This window comes from Urocitellus parryii, chromosome 3, assembly GCF_045843805.1.
Source record: "Urocitellus parryii isolate mUroPar1 chromosome 3, mUroPar1.hap1, whole genome shotgun sequence".
NCBI classification, from domain to species: domain Eukaryota; kingdom Metazoa; phylum Chordata; class Mammalia; order Rodentia; family Sciuridae; genus Urocitellus; species Urocitellus parryii.
In genome coordinates this window covers 106,190,299-106,202,567 of record NC_135533.1, presented here as the reverse complement: position 1 = coordinate 106,202,567, position 12,269 = coordinate 106,190,299, and the positions used below count along the sequence as shown (strand labels likewise).

Below are 12,269 nucleotides of genomic sequence, written 5' to 3'. Positions count from 1 at the left end.
CTTAAAGAACTCTGCGATTTATATAAAAGCAATTGTATGAGTACAAGAAAGTGATAAGTGTGCGTGAGTGCATGTGTGTATTTGGTATGATGTACACTGGCTTAATTTTTTGAATTCTGATAGAGGAAATTCGGCATAAGGACAAAGGAAACCTTGAGTTCTGCCTTATCTTTGCTACCAACCAGCATCACGTCTCTGGATTTCAGATTCCTCCCCTGTAAAATGAGGAAAGTGATTGTGCCTGCAGAACACCGCATCGACAAATTAAAGCTATCTTCTCCTCTCAGGTCTCTGCCTACAGATATAGTCCTGTCTCTGCCCTCCTGACCCTCAAAGATTGTCTCTCGGGTTCCAGCACCCCTGATTTCTGGGACCATTTTGCTATTGCCTTTTAAGGTGGCAGTTCTACACCAACAGCCTGAGCCCTGGCTCCAGGAGCAGTGCCCTCTAGTCTGGAGGGGGGGGGGGGAAGAGGGGGGGGGAGGGGGGAGCGGGGGGGGAGGGGGGAGCGGGGGGGAGGGGGGGAGCGGGGGGGGGGAGGGGGGAGCGGGGAGTGGAGGGGGGTGAAGGGGGGCGGTGGGGGGGTGGAGGGGGCAGTGAGGCACCAAAGTTCAGAGAGGTTAATAAGTTTCACAGGTCAACAGTAGTAACTAATTGATAAGCAGTGATAAGATAAGACCCAAACTGAGAACTCTGGATCCCCAGAGTCCACTCTCCGCCCATATCCAGAGCCAGAGCCACCTCCAGGGACATTTTATCTTTCTGTTGTTGTGATATCAACCCTCTTGTTTCTCTGCAGTTGTTAAAGATCACTATGCAGAGGACCTGAGTGAGACTACATTTAGATATGGGACAAGACCTGAGAGCTAAGCTCTTGCCCCAGTTCCCCGACTTTGTTTTGGGGTGCTATTTGGTGCTGTGGATGGAACCAAGGGCCTGGCACATGCTAGACAAGATCTGTACCCCTGAGCTGTACTCCGCTCCCACCCTGACACTTATTAAATAATCTGACTAAACAGCATTGAGTCTCCAGAAAAAGAAAGAAAAAAACAGCGGTTTCAGAACAGTGATTTCTACACTGTAAACAGATGAATTTGTGAGACAGGGAAGAGAATTGCAGATGAAATCATGATTCCTAGAGGAAAAAGAAAGGAGCTCCCAAATCATCTAAAGTCAGAAAGTGGGGTTCTCTTCCTCCATTAATATCTGTTTGGTTTGGGGTTTTACTTTAAAAAAAAATCAAGATATTCAGAGCCATTTCTGATTTGCAGGAAAATTTTTCCTTGTCTTGAAATTCCTCTTGAGTAGTGCATGTTCTGGGCTCCAAAATATCATGGGGTGGCCAGCACCTCGCCTGGGAATTCTTGCCTGCTAGGAGAAATAAACCTCTTGAGGAATTAAAGTCTAGAATAATTAGTAAAGAACAAAAGACAAAGAGTTAGAAAGGATAGTTTCAAAGATGGAAGCCCCTGATAGGTCCAGTCCACACAGGAGCTGGAGCAATAGGAAAATGGCTCCCGTGGTTTATTTAAGGGGGTCCATGAAAGGCAGAGGAAGGGTTTCAAGGGTGGAGGCTTGCTTGGGGGTGTCTTGCAGTCACAGGTTGATTGGCTTCTTGGCAGGTCACACCCATCTCAGAGAGGCTGTGTGGCTACAGCAGGTCACCCCATCTCCAGTGCTGTGTGGGACCTTTCTAGCTGAGGGAGTGGTTGGGTGGGGGTGGGGTCACATGCATTGGGTGATTTTTGTCTGTGGGAGAGCCACAGAAAATTCCAAATGCCAGACCTATTCCCTCCCTGGCTGTGATGCCGAGAAAATGTCCTCATGCATTTCACCGATGGCTTCCCACAGGTTTGGGTTTTCACTTAAGAAAAAAAAAAAAAATTAAGATGTTTAGAGCTGTTTCTGGTTTGCAGGAAAATTGAGCAGAAGTACAGAGTATTTCCCTATATCATCTCTTCCCCCACACAGCACTTCCTCTGTTGCTAGTAAAAGTTTTTACTGAGCATGGGCTGTGCCTGGGTACCTAACACACCACTTTGTGCATGTGTCCCAGCAGCGCTCCATGGAAGGTATTTTCATGCCTGCTCACCTTTGCAGAGGCTTTCAGAAAGCCCTGGAAAGGTTGGAGATTGAAGGACAAACAGTAACGGAACTTGAGGTGCTCCTTGACCTCAGGTCTGCCTGACACTTCATGGAGTACCCCATTTCACTCTTGTGAACTGATTGGATTATTCATGCCCTTTGCGGTTCCTGGCAAAAATGCTCACCTAAAGCTGCTTAATAACATGTTTAATAAGTGCATTAAGAGTTCAAAAGTAATTAGAGGGTTGGAGGATTTTTTTTTTTATGCAAGGTATCAGAGTCATTCTTCCAATTCACAATCTCTCATGGCTAGAAACTTCTTCATGGGAGAAATGTTTCCAACCAAGACCATGAAGAAGTTTCTAGCCATGAGAGATTTTAAATTTATTTACTAAGAGTTGCATAAGATATGGCATAAGATATGGTCTACTTTAGAGAAGGAGCCATGAGCTGCTGAGAAGAAATGGATGAAATATTCTGTATGTATGTCTGAATGTATATATATATATATATTAAGTATAAATTATTGATTGTGTTTTTTAGTTCCATACTTTCCTTACTTAGTTTTTGTTTGGGAGATCTGTCCAGTAATGAGAGAGGTGTGTTAAAGTCACCCAGTTTTATTGTATTGTTGTCTATTTGACTCTTGAAATTGAGAAAGGTTTGTTTGATGTACATAGATGCTCTATTGCTTGGGGCATAAATATTTATAATTGTTATGTCCTGCTTATATATACTTCCCTTAAGAAGTATAAAATGTTTTTCTTTGTCTCTTCTGATTAACTTGGTTTGAAGTCTACTTTATCTGAAATGAGAATGGAAATTCCTGCTTGTTTAAACAATTCATATGAGTGATAAGCTTTTTCCCAGACTTTCACCTTCAGCCTATGGATGTCTTTGCCCATGAGGTGAGTCTCTTGAAGACAGAACATTGTTGGCTCTTCACTTTGAATCCAATTTTCCAGTCTATGTCTTTTTATTGATGAGTTTAGGCCATCAACATTCAAGGTTACTATTGAGATATGATTTGTATTCGCTGTCATTTTGATTTATTTCTGATTTTTGATTTGTCTTAGTTTCCCATTTGGTTGAATATCCCTTTAGTGTAGATCCTCCCTTTCTAGTTTTCACTTTTTTTCACCTCATCCTTATGGAATATTTTGCTGAGAATGCTCTGTAGTGTAGATTTTCTATTTGTAAATTCTTTAATTTTTGCTTATCATGGAAAGTTTTAATTTCATCTTTAAATCTGAAACTTAATTTTGCTGGATATAAAATTCTTGGTTGGCATCAGTTTTCAATATATAATTGAAATATATTATTCCAGAACCTCCTAGCTTGAGAGTCTGGGTTGGGAAATCAGCTGAGATCCAAATTGGTTTCCCCCTATACGTAATTTGATTTTTTTTTCTTTCACAGCCTAAGATTTTATCTTTATTCTCTGTGTTAGTCATTCTCATTATAAATGTCTTGGCATGGGTCTGCTGTAATTTTGTACATTGGGGATCCTGTAAGCCTCTTGTATTTGATTTTCCACTCCATTCTTTAGGTTTGGGAAATTTTCTGTTATTATATTATTGAAAAGATTGTGCATTCCTTTGATTTGTATCTCTGCTCCTTCATCTATTCCAATAACTCTTAAATTTTGTCTTTTCATGTTATCCCATAATTCTTGGATGTTCTGTTCATGATTTCTTACCATCTTCTCCGAATGCTCAACTCTACTCTCAAGATTAGAGGTTCTGTCTGAGGTTCTGTCTTCCAAGTGGTCTAGTCTGTTGGTGATGTTTTTATTGAATTTATAGTTTGGTTTACTGATTCGTTCATTTTGAGGATTTCTGCTTGTTTTTTTTTTTCATGATCTCTAACTCTTTATTAGAGTGGTCTTTCACTTCTTGTAGTTTTTATTTGATTTCACTCCTCATACTATCCTTTCTTTTACATATCAATGTTAACTATGTATAATCTGAACTCCTTCTTGGATATTTCTTCTCCTGAGTTATCAGTAGCTTCTGTTTTTGAAGCATCTTGGTTTGTTTGGGGCACTTTATTCCCTTGTTTTTTCATGTTGTTAGTGTGTTTTCACATCTAAAAGTATGGATCTAAGGCAGGATAAATTCTATGCTGTAGATTTTTAGTGTCCATTTTCCAGCACTTCACCTTTACTGGTGAGACCAATATCAACCACACCCAGCATACACATTTATAGCCTTAAGCCTAATAGCTCCCACTAAGGCATCTACTGCTTTCTCACATTAAACCAAAATGATGAGTTCAATAACTATCTATAGTACAAATAGAATATTTGTTAAAATGATTTAGAATTTTAAATAGTGGATGAGAGAACAGTGGTAATGTAGTATGCAATATTCACGGGGGAGGAAGAAAAAAGCTAGAAGTAAAATTCGCAGGAAGAGTGGGAGAGGAGCTGACAGAGATTGGATATTGGTTGGAGAAAAGTTGGAAAGAAAATAGATGAGACAGGAAGAATACAAACAAAGAGAAAAAAACTAAAGACATAGAATACAACAAAAATGCAAACCACCATTCATATATCATTGTGCTCCACACACTGATGTGTAAAAAACATTCTGTTCCAAATATGATAGGAAGATTAGTGAATCAAAAAATAAAATAAAACAAAATAAATTTTGCTGGAAAGTCAAAATGTCTGTCAGTGTTCAACAGTTTCTCAGCCCTGTCTCTTACATCTCCTGGGATCATCAAATCCAGATCAGCCCTCACAAACCCAGTCTCTATCCCACCGATCTGGGCTTCAGATACCTCAGGCTTGGCCACACTGCAGTCCCAAGATGTCAATGCTGCTCCTAGTTGCAGAGAGACCACCAGGAATATACTCATACAAAGGAGCAACTCTGAGATGCAGCAGCAAGAAGGGCTATCAGCACTCTAAGCAGGAAGGCTCCAGGCTCCTTCAAACCCACTGGCACCCCCACACTGGACTTGCAGGTCCCAGCTGGAGTCCCCAGACAGAGGCCCTTGTGGTGGTAAACCTGTTGGCACCCGGGCTCCAGGCCCTGGCTGGTGTCCCAAAATGGGTGCATCCATATACAACCAAACCTGGAGTCTCCCCCAGAGCAGTCCTCTAGGCCATGGCAGAAGAGGTAGTAGCGATGGTTGTTGGCAGAAGGCAGAGGGTCAGCAGTAGCAGCAGCTGCAGGGGCATCTGAAACTGCAGCTATGGGAGCAGCTTGACCAGGCAATCTCCAGGGGTCAACAGCAGTGTCAGCTTCAGTTGCAGCTGGGGCAACAGTTTCTTCTGTGGCAGCAGCACCCAGAAAGAAGACCTCCAGGAGATCTCAGGCTGGCAGCAGTGAAATCAGAGGCAGCAGCAATGGCAATAGTGGTACAGGCCCCAAATTAGATTTATACATATATGCTCAAGCCAAGGGCGGGAGGAGAGAAAAAGAGAGACTCTCCCAGTTCCAAAGGGATCAGTGTTTTTGAAATATAAATTATGGTTCATATTGTTTCCTGGAAAAATAGTATAAAAATGTTAACAATATTCTTTTCATCAAGATAGGAAATGAAAGTCTAGAGGGGTTAAATGCAGTCTCCAGAGTCACAAGGTTTGCAGTAAACTGTCCTGCGTGAAATAATAGGCAGGACCATGGACAGATACAAAGCACTTTGTGGCTGTCCTATCCCTCAGCATGCAAGAAAGTGACTGGCTCATAGACACAGCAGTGGGGCTTGGTTGGTCCTGTGAGATTCAGGTTTGTAATCCCTGGCAACAGTACGTCTCATGGAGGCAGAATTCCCACTTCACATCCATGGTCTGTACAAACATCATCCAGAGGGCTGGGTCATGTTCTGGGCAAGTGGCTGTGGCCGAGGAGTCTAAGGAGTGAAATTCCAGTGCCCGAGAGTTGAGTCAGAGGTGTTGAGTGGTAGAAATGGGTCAGAATTCCATAGTGGAAGAGGACTGCTGTTCCCAAGTCATTAATGTCTCTGGGACTCTTGTGGCAGAGATGTGATAGGCTGCTGGTGTGGGGTGTCTTAAATTTAGAAAGTAGGGTCAAATATAGCATATAACCAGAAATAAAGTAGAGGACCGACTTTCATTCATTCATTCATTATTCAGCAAACCTCCACAGTGCTTCCTATGGCCCGTAGCCTGTGATTGACCCTGAGAATATAAAAATACATGAGCTGAGGACCCTGCTTGGAGAATCCTATGGTTAGCAAACAATATCTTTGGGAAAAAATATATATATATGTATATATAAAAATCTCATGATTGAAGATTGATCAGGAGATCTGAGGGAGTTCATATCTTCCTGAAGCACATGGGGTTAGAGTTGGACTCTATCGCTGAAATAAAGTACTGAGCCAGAAATCTAGGGAAGTAACTGACTCACTATGCATGCACAGCACACAACAGGGGCTGCATGTAAAATAGTGTGGAGTGCAGCTGCTGCAGACACACATCAGATTATGTCAACAGAAGCTCTTTCAAGGGCCTGGAGAGGCATAAGCCATCGCTGTTATCATAGTCTACATCTTCCAGCTAATATTTGCCAAGCTTGGGGGCATGAAATATCAAACAGCTTCAGAATGAGCATAAGATTCTCTGTGGCTTTGCACTAACAGCCTCCTGAAAAGGTCTTGGTGGAAAATAATCTGTGAATAAAGGACAGAGGATGATTTAAAAAAGAATAACCAGGTCCTATCCTACAATTTGACTGGTATTATTTCTTTTGGTGGAAAATTCGTATGTGTTTGTTTGTTTATTTCCTAAAGCCTTTCATTTTGGGGCTATGTTATAGTCTATTACTGTTAGAAAGAGGCAATTGATCTCTGAGAAGCCAAGCATCTTTCTTAATTTCACACATCTCCTTCTGAGTCTTCAGTTTATTGAATTGTATGTGCTTCCTCTCAGTAGGGTAAATAGAGACTATTAGAATACACATTTTAAAAGGCATTTCTCATAGTCATATACATGGTCCAAACCATAAAGAAAAGATTATAAGATTTTGCTACATTGAAATTAAAATTCTTTTAGGTTGGGAGAAAAATCATAACCAAAATTAAGTCAAAAAATGAAGAAAATGTAAAATATGCTAGAGATGTAATAGTGGGTGGCAGTGTTAATGTATTAGGACTCTTGCAATTAAATAAGAAATAGCTAGTACCCTAGTAGAAGAGTACACGCTGAACAAGTAAGTCATAAAAGTATACATAAAAATAGCAAAGAAACATGAGAAAACTGATCAATGTCATTGGAATAGATTAAAATTAATACTCAAGTCCAGTGATTATATAACAAAATGAGCATTCTTACAGTCTCCCTATTAAGAGTAAAATTTGGTGAAACAATGTTCCAGGGAGAAATTTTGCAATGTAATTTTAAAACACTAAAAATATTTATATTTAGAAAAAAAATCTATTCTAAAGGAATTATAAGATAAATGTTATCCTTTTTAGGAATTTTTAATGCAAAACAAGTGTGCAAAGATGGAAATAAGAGGAGGTATTTTTTAAAATTTCATTTAAATTAGTTGTATATAATATCAGAATGCATTTTGGCACATTGTACATAAATGGAGTATAACTTTTCTTCTGGTTGTACATGATGTGGAATGACAATGGTTATGTAGTCATATATGCACATAGGGTAATAATGTCTGATTTATTCCACTCTCCTTCCTACCTCCATAGCCCCTCCCCTCCTTTCACTCCCCACTGTCTAATCCAAAGTACCTCTATTTTTCCCTAGCACCACACCACCATTATGAATTGGAATCTGCATATCAGAGAAAAAGATAGGCCTTTGGTTTGGGGATTGCCAGCTCCACCTATGTACCTTCAAATATCAAAATTTCATTCTTTTTTAAGGTTTAGTAATATTGCATTGTGTATATATACTACATTTTCTTTATCCATTCATCTGTTAAAGGCCATCTAGCTTGGTCCCATAGTTTGGCTATTGTGAATTGAGCTGCTATCAACATTGGTGGCAACATCACTGTAGTATGCTGATTTTAAGTACTTTGGATAAAAATGAGGAGTGCGATAACTGGGCCAAATGGTAGTTCCATTCCAAGTTTTCTGAGGAATCTGCATACTGCTTTCCATTTGGTTACACCAATTTTCAATCCCACCAACAATTTAAGAGTGTACCTTTTCCCGCACATCCTTGGCAACATTTATTGTTGCTTGTATTCTTGATAATTGCCATTCTGACTGGAGTTAGATGAAATCTTGGAAGCACATTCACAATCCATGAGTTGTAATCAGGGGAGCTCAGACTTTTTTATTTTATTTTTATGTGGTGCGGAGGATCGAACCCAGCGCCCCTCGAATGCCAGGCGAGCGTGCTACCACTTGAGCCACAAGCCCAGCCCGTTAGATGAAATCTTAATAGAATAGTTTTGATTTTCATCTCTCCAATTGGTAGTGATGTTTTTGATTTTATAAAGAAATACAAATGCAGTAATCCCTCCTTATTCTCAAGGTGATATATTCCAAGACACTCAGTGGATGCTTGAAACCAAGAATAGTACTGAAATACATATATACAATGTGTTTTCCCTATACACGAATACCTGTCTATGATAAGGTTAGTTAAACCTTATAATAGATATAGTAAGATATTAACAATAATTAATGAGTAAAATAGAACAATTACTGTATTAGATAAAATAGGGGTTACTTAAAAATCAAGCACTAGAATATCATGACAATTGATCTGAAAACTAAGGCAGCCACCAAGTAATTAACGGGCAGGTATCCTATACAGTGTGAGCATGCTGGACAAAGGGAGGATGTTTCCTGTCCTGAAGGAGATGGAACAAAGCTTTCATCATGCTACTCAAAATGGTACACAGTTTGAAACCAATTAACTACTTATTTCTATAATTTTCCATTCAATATTTTTGGACCAGGGTTGACTGGGAGTAACTGAAACTTTAGAAATTGAAATTGCAGAAAAGTGGGGACTACTATAACTGATATTTATTGAGAGGTTATTTTATACCACTGTTCTAAACTTTTTCCAAGCACTTCCTTAATGATCACAAAAATTCCTCAAGATACTACTACTGTTATCGTGATTTATGTTTTCGGTTTAGGAAAATAAGATTTAACATGTTAGCAATTTATGCAGGATAAATATGAGTCAGGGTCTCATTCTTGAGTCTGTCAGCTCTAGATCCTGGCAAGTCAGCCCCTAGGACCCCACTCACTCACTTGTCCCGTGTCTTTTTCTTTGGGGGATTGAATCCAGAGGTGTTTTTGCAACTGAACTACATCTCCAGTCCTTTTTATTTTTTGAGACAGTTTCTCCCTAAGTTACTCATGCTGGCCTCCAACTTGTGATCCCCCTTCAACAGCCTCCCCAGTAGCTGGAATTACACACATATCACCACATCTTCTCACATCTAATAAATATAAGAGTCAGGATATGACTCTGAGTCCTTCAGCTCTCGATCCTGAAGAGTTGGCCCCTAAGATCCATGTACTTTTCCCACTAATATAATAAGTGGAGACTGAAAATCATCCAAATGTTCAGCAAAAGAGGCACACATTGTGAACATCATTAGAAATCCCATGACAGAAAAAAGTGCATTACCGTGGAAAAGGGACTCAGTAATTATATAATGAGAACCTGAACTTGCAAAAAGAGTTTTGGTGTGAGACATTTTGGTTGAATTCTAAGAATCTCACTTTCAAGTCCCTTTCACTTAAGGTGAAAACAGTTTCACTCTGTGTCCAAACTTTGAAATAAGCTGAGTCACTTCAAATAAAAAAAATTAATTTTGAAAGCTATCAGACACTAAGAGTTGTGAACCAGAAGTTTTACCCCATGGCTATGATATTTTAGCTGAGGAGTGGAACCGTACACAGCCCTTAGTTTATGAAGTGCAAAGATGCAATGTAAATTCAAACTGTCAATGTGGTTTTTCTCATGCTGTTAGTTTGGTATTAGCTGTTGCTATAATTTAGAGTCTTATCTTAAGTCCCAATCACTGCTTCTCACTCACTGAAAAATGTGCACCCAAATAATAACTTTAAAATGGGATTGGATCTAATGGCAGACCTTGAAGTAACCTACAAAATGCTATACATTGTTCATTTATCAGAGATCATTCTGAAGAAGGATGCTTATAAAGATTGCTGAGAGAAGAAAAACCATCTTCCAGCAGGTTCACCTTGGACAAAGGCTCAGTCCTTCAGCCAGTCTCCCTGATTCCTCTTCTTGTTTGGTTTTCTCTAGATTGCTGACACTAGTTTTAGCAGGAAATACTGATAAGCCAGTTTGGTAACAAGGCCCCATCCTGTATATCCAATCAAGTTCATCTACTTTCACCCCGGCATCTAATCAAGCTCTGCTTCCTCTCCACCCTTGAGACTAACCACATTACTCCTACTAATTTTCTATCCACTGACTCTCTCATCTGCCCTTTGGCTGTTGTATTGAAGTTGAGTTCAATAGTCTCTCCCCTATTGCAATAATCTTCAATAAAATCTGTCTTACTACTTTTAACAAGTTCTTGGTAAATAGATTTTCAACACCTTAACATCACACACAAAAAAATGTCAAAAATCCCAGAATGGACAATGGGGAACATGGAAAAATGCTGAGAATTTAATGTCAAGGTCATCCCTATTGCTAATTACAGTAGGTGTTGATTCACCCCTGAACTCTTCACAGGGACATTCATCTTGAATTATGAGGTTTTGGACTATGGAAGGAATCAGAACTGCATCCCTTGCTTACCATATAATTGTCTAACACAAATATAGGAAATAATCTGAAAGAAGATGTGCCAGAATTTTTGTCGGTGCCTTTCTAGATACCTGTTTTGACAATGCAATCTGTTCTTACTATCTGAAGATTCCATACATGCAAATTCTCCTACTAGCTAAAATGTATTGAAATGTATTGTACATCAAATGTATTGATTACATTAAATGTAATCAATGCTTTGTGACCACATATGCAGCAAGGGAAAAAATTTGAGTCACCAGATGTGCATGTTCACAGCTGAGGTTGAACAAGGCGACAATCTGCCCTCTGGTTTCAGCTCTCATACTAATAGCAAGTGTCCTGTTTTCCATATATTTAGTGTGACATTCTTTACAATTCTGTGCTTTTTCTTGGTGTTTTTCCATTTAAAATGATCTCCAAAAATGTAGTGCAGAAGTGCTGTCTAGGGTTCCTAAGCACAAGCAGACTGTGATGTGCCTCATGTAGAAATATGTGTTATGTAAGCTTCCTTTGGGCATGAATTATAGTGTGAGTGGCTGTAGATTTAATGATTAACATTAAACACATATTAACCATTCAATACATATTACATAAGGTGTCTTTTAAAACAACACACAAAATGGTCATGTATTGAAAAAATATATATACTCTTGATTACTCTCCAGGAACCTAACCCTGTATTTTCCCTATGAGGTCTGGTAATAGTGTTCACTAGTTCAGAATTCATGGCAATTTTTTTTAGGACATAATTAATCATTAGAATTGCCTGTATATTACTTATGTAATAAAAGTGCATTATTTCTGAAAATCAGGTTGTATGTTGTTTTAGTCAGCTTTTTGGCTGCTGTGATTTAAGGACCCAACCAGAACAATTGTGGAGGAGGAAAAGTTTATTTAAGGGCTCTTGGTTTGGGAAGTCTTAGCCCATAGAAGTCTGGCTCCATTTCTCTGGGCTTGAGATGAGGCTGAACATCATTGTGGGAGTGTGGCTGAGGGAAGCAGAAAGAGACAGACTCCACTCTCCAGATACAAAATATATACCCCTGCCTTGAACCACTTCCTCCAGCCACACTCCACCTGCCTCCAGTCCCACTCAGTTAATCCCATCAAGGATTAATTCCCATGATTGTGTTAAGACTCTCACAATCCAATCATTTCTCCTCTGAACCTTCTTGCGTTGTCTCACATGTGACCTTTTGGGGGACATCTCACATCTGAACCATAACAGGTAGCAGCACAGGTCCACCTGAAGATGGAATCCAGAGGAAAGAAGATGGTTGTGGACTGAGTCTAGGTAGAATGTTCAATCTCAGCCTTCCTCAGAGGTCGGAGCTGTTACAGTCATCCCTCAGCTGGGAAGTAAGGCTCAGGGGTGGAACTTGTTTCTGTCAAATGACCAGGCAGAACTTGGACCAGTGTTTGTCATTGAAGTTGGAATGGACCATGAGTA

At 39.7% G+C, this 12,269-nt stretch overlaps 1 protein-coding gene across 1 annotated transcript in view; it reads left to right on the top strand.

Annotated features, from left to right (window-relative positions):
- The window catches only part of Ddc (dopa decarboxylase), a 112,500-nt gene that overhangs the window by 20,865 nt on the left and 79,366 nt on the right, over window positions 1–12,269 (top strand). The gene's annotated exons all lie outside the window — the stretch shown is intronic.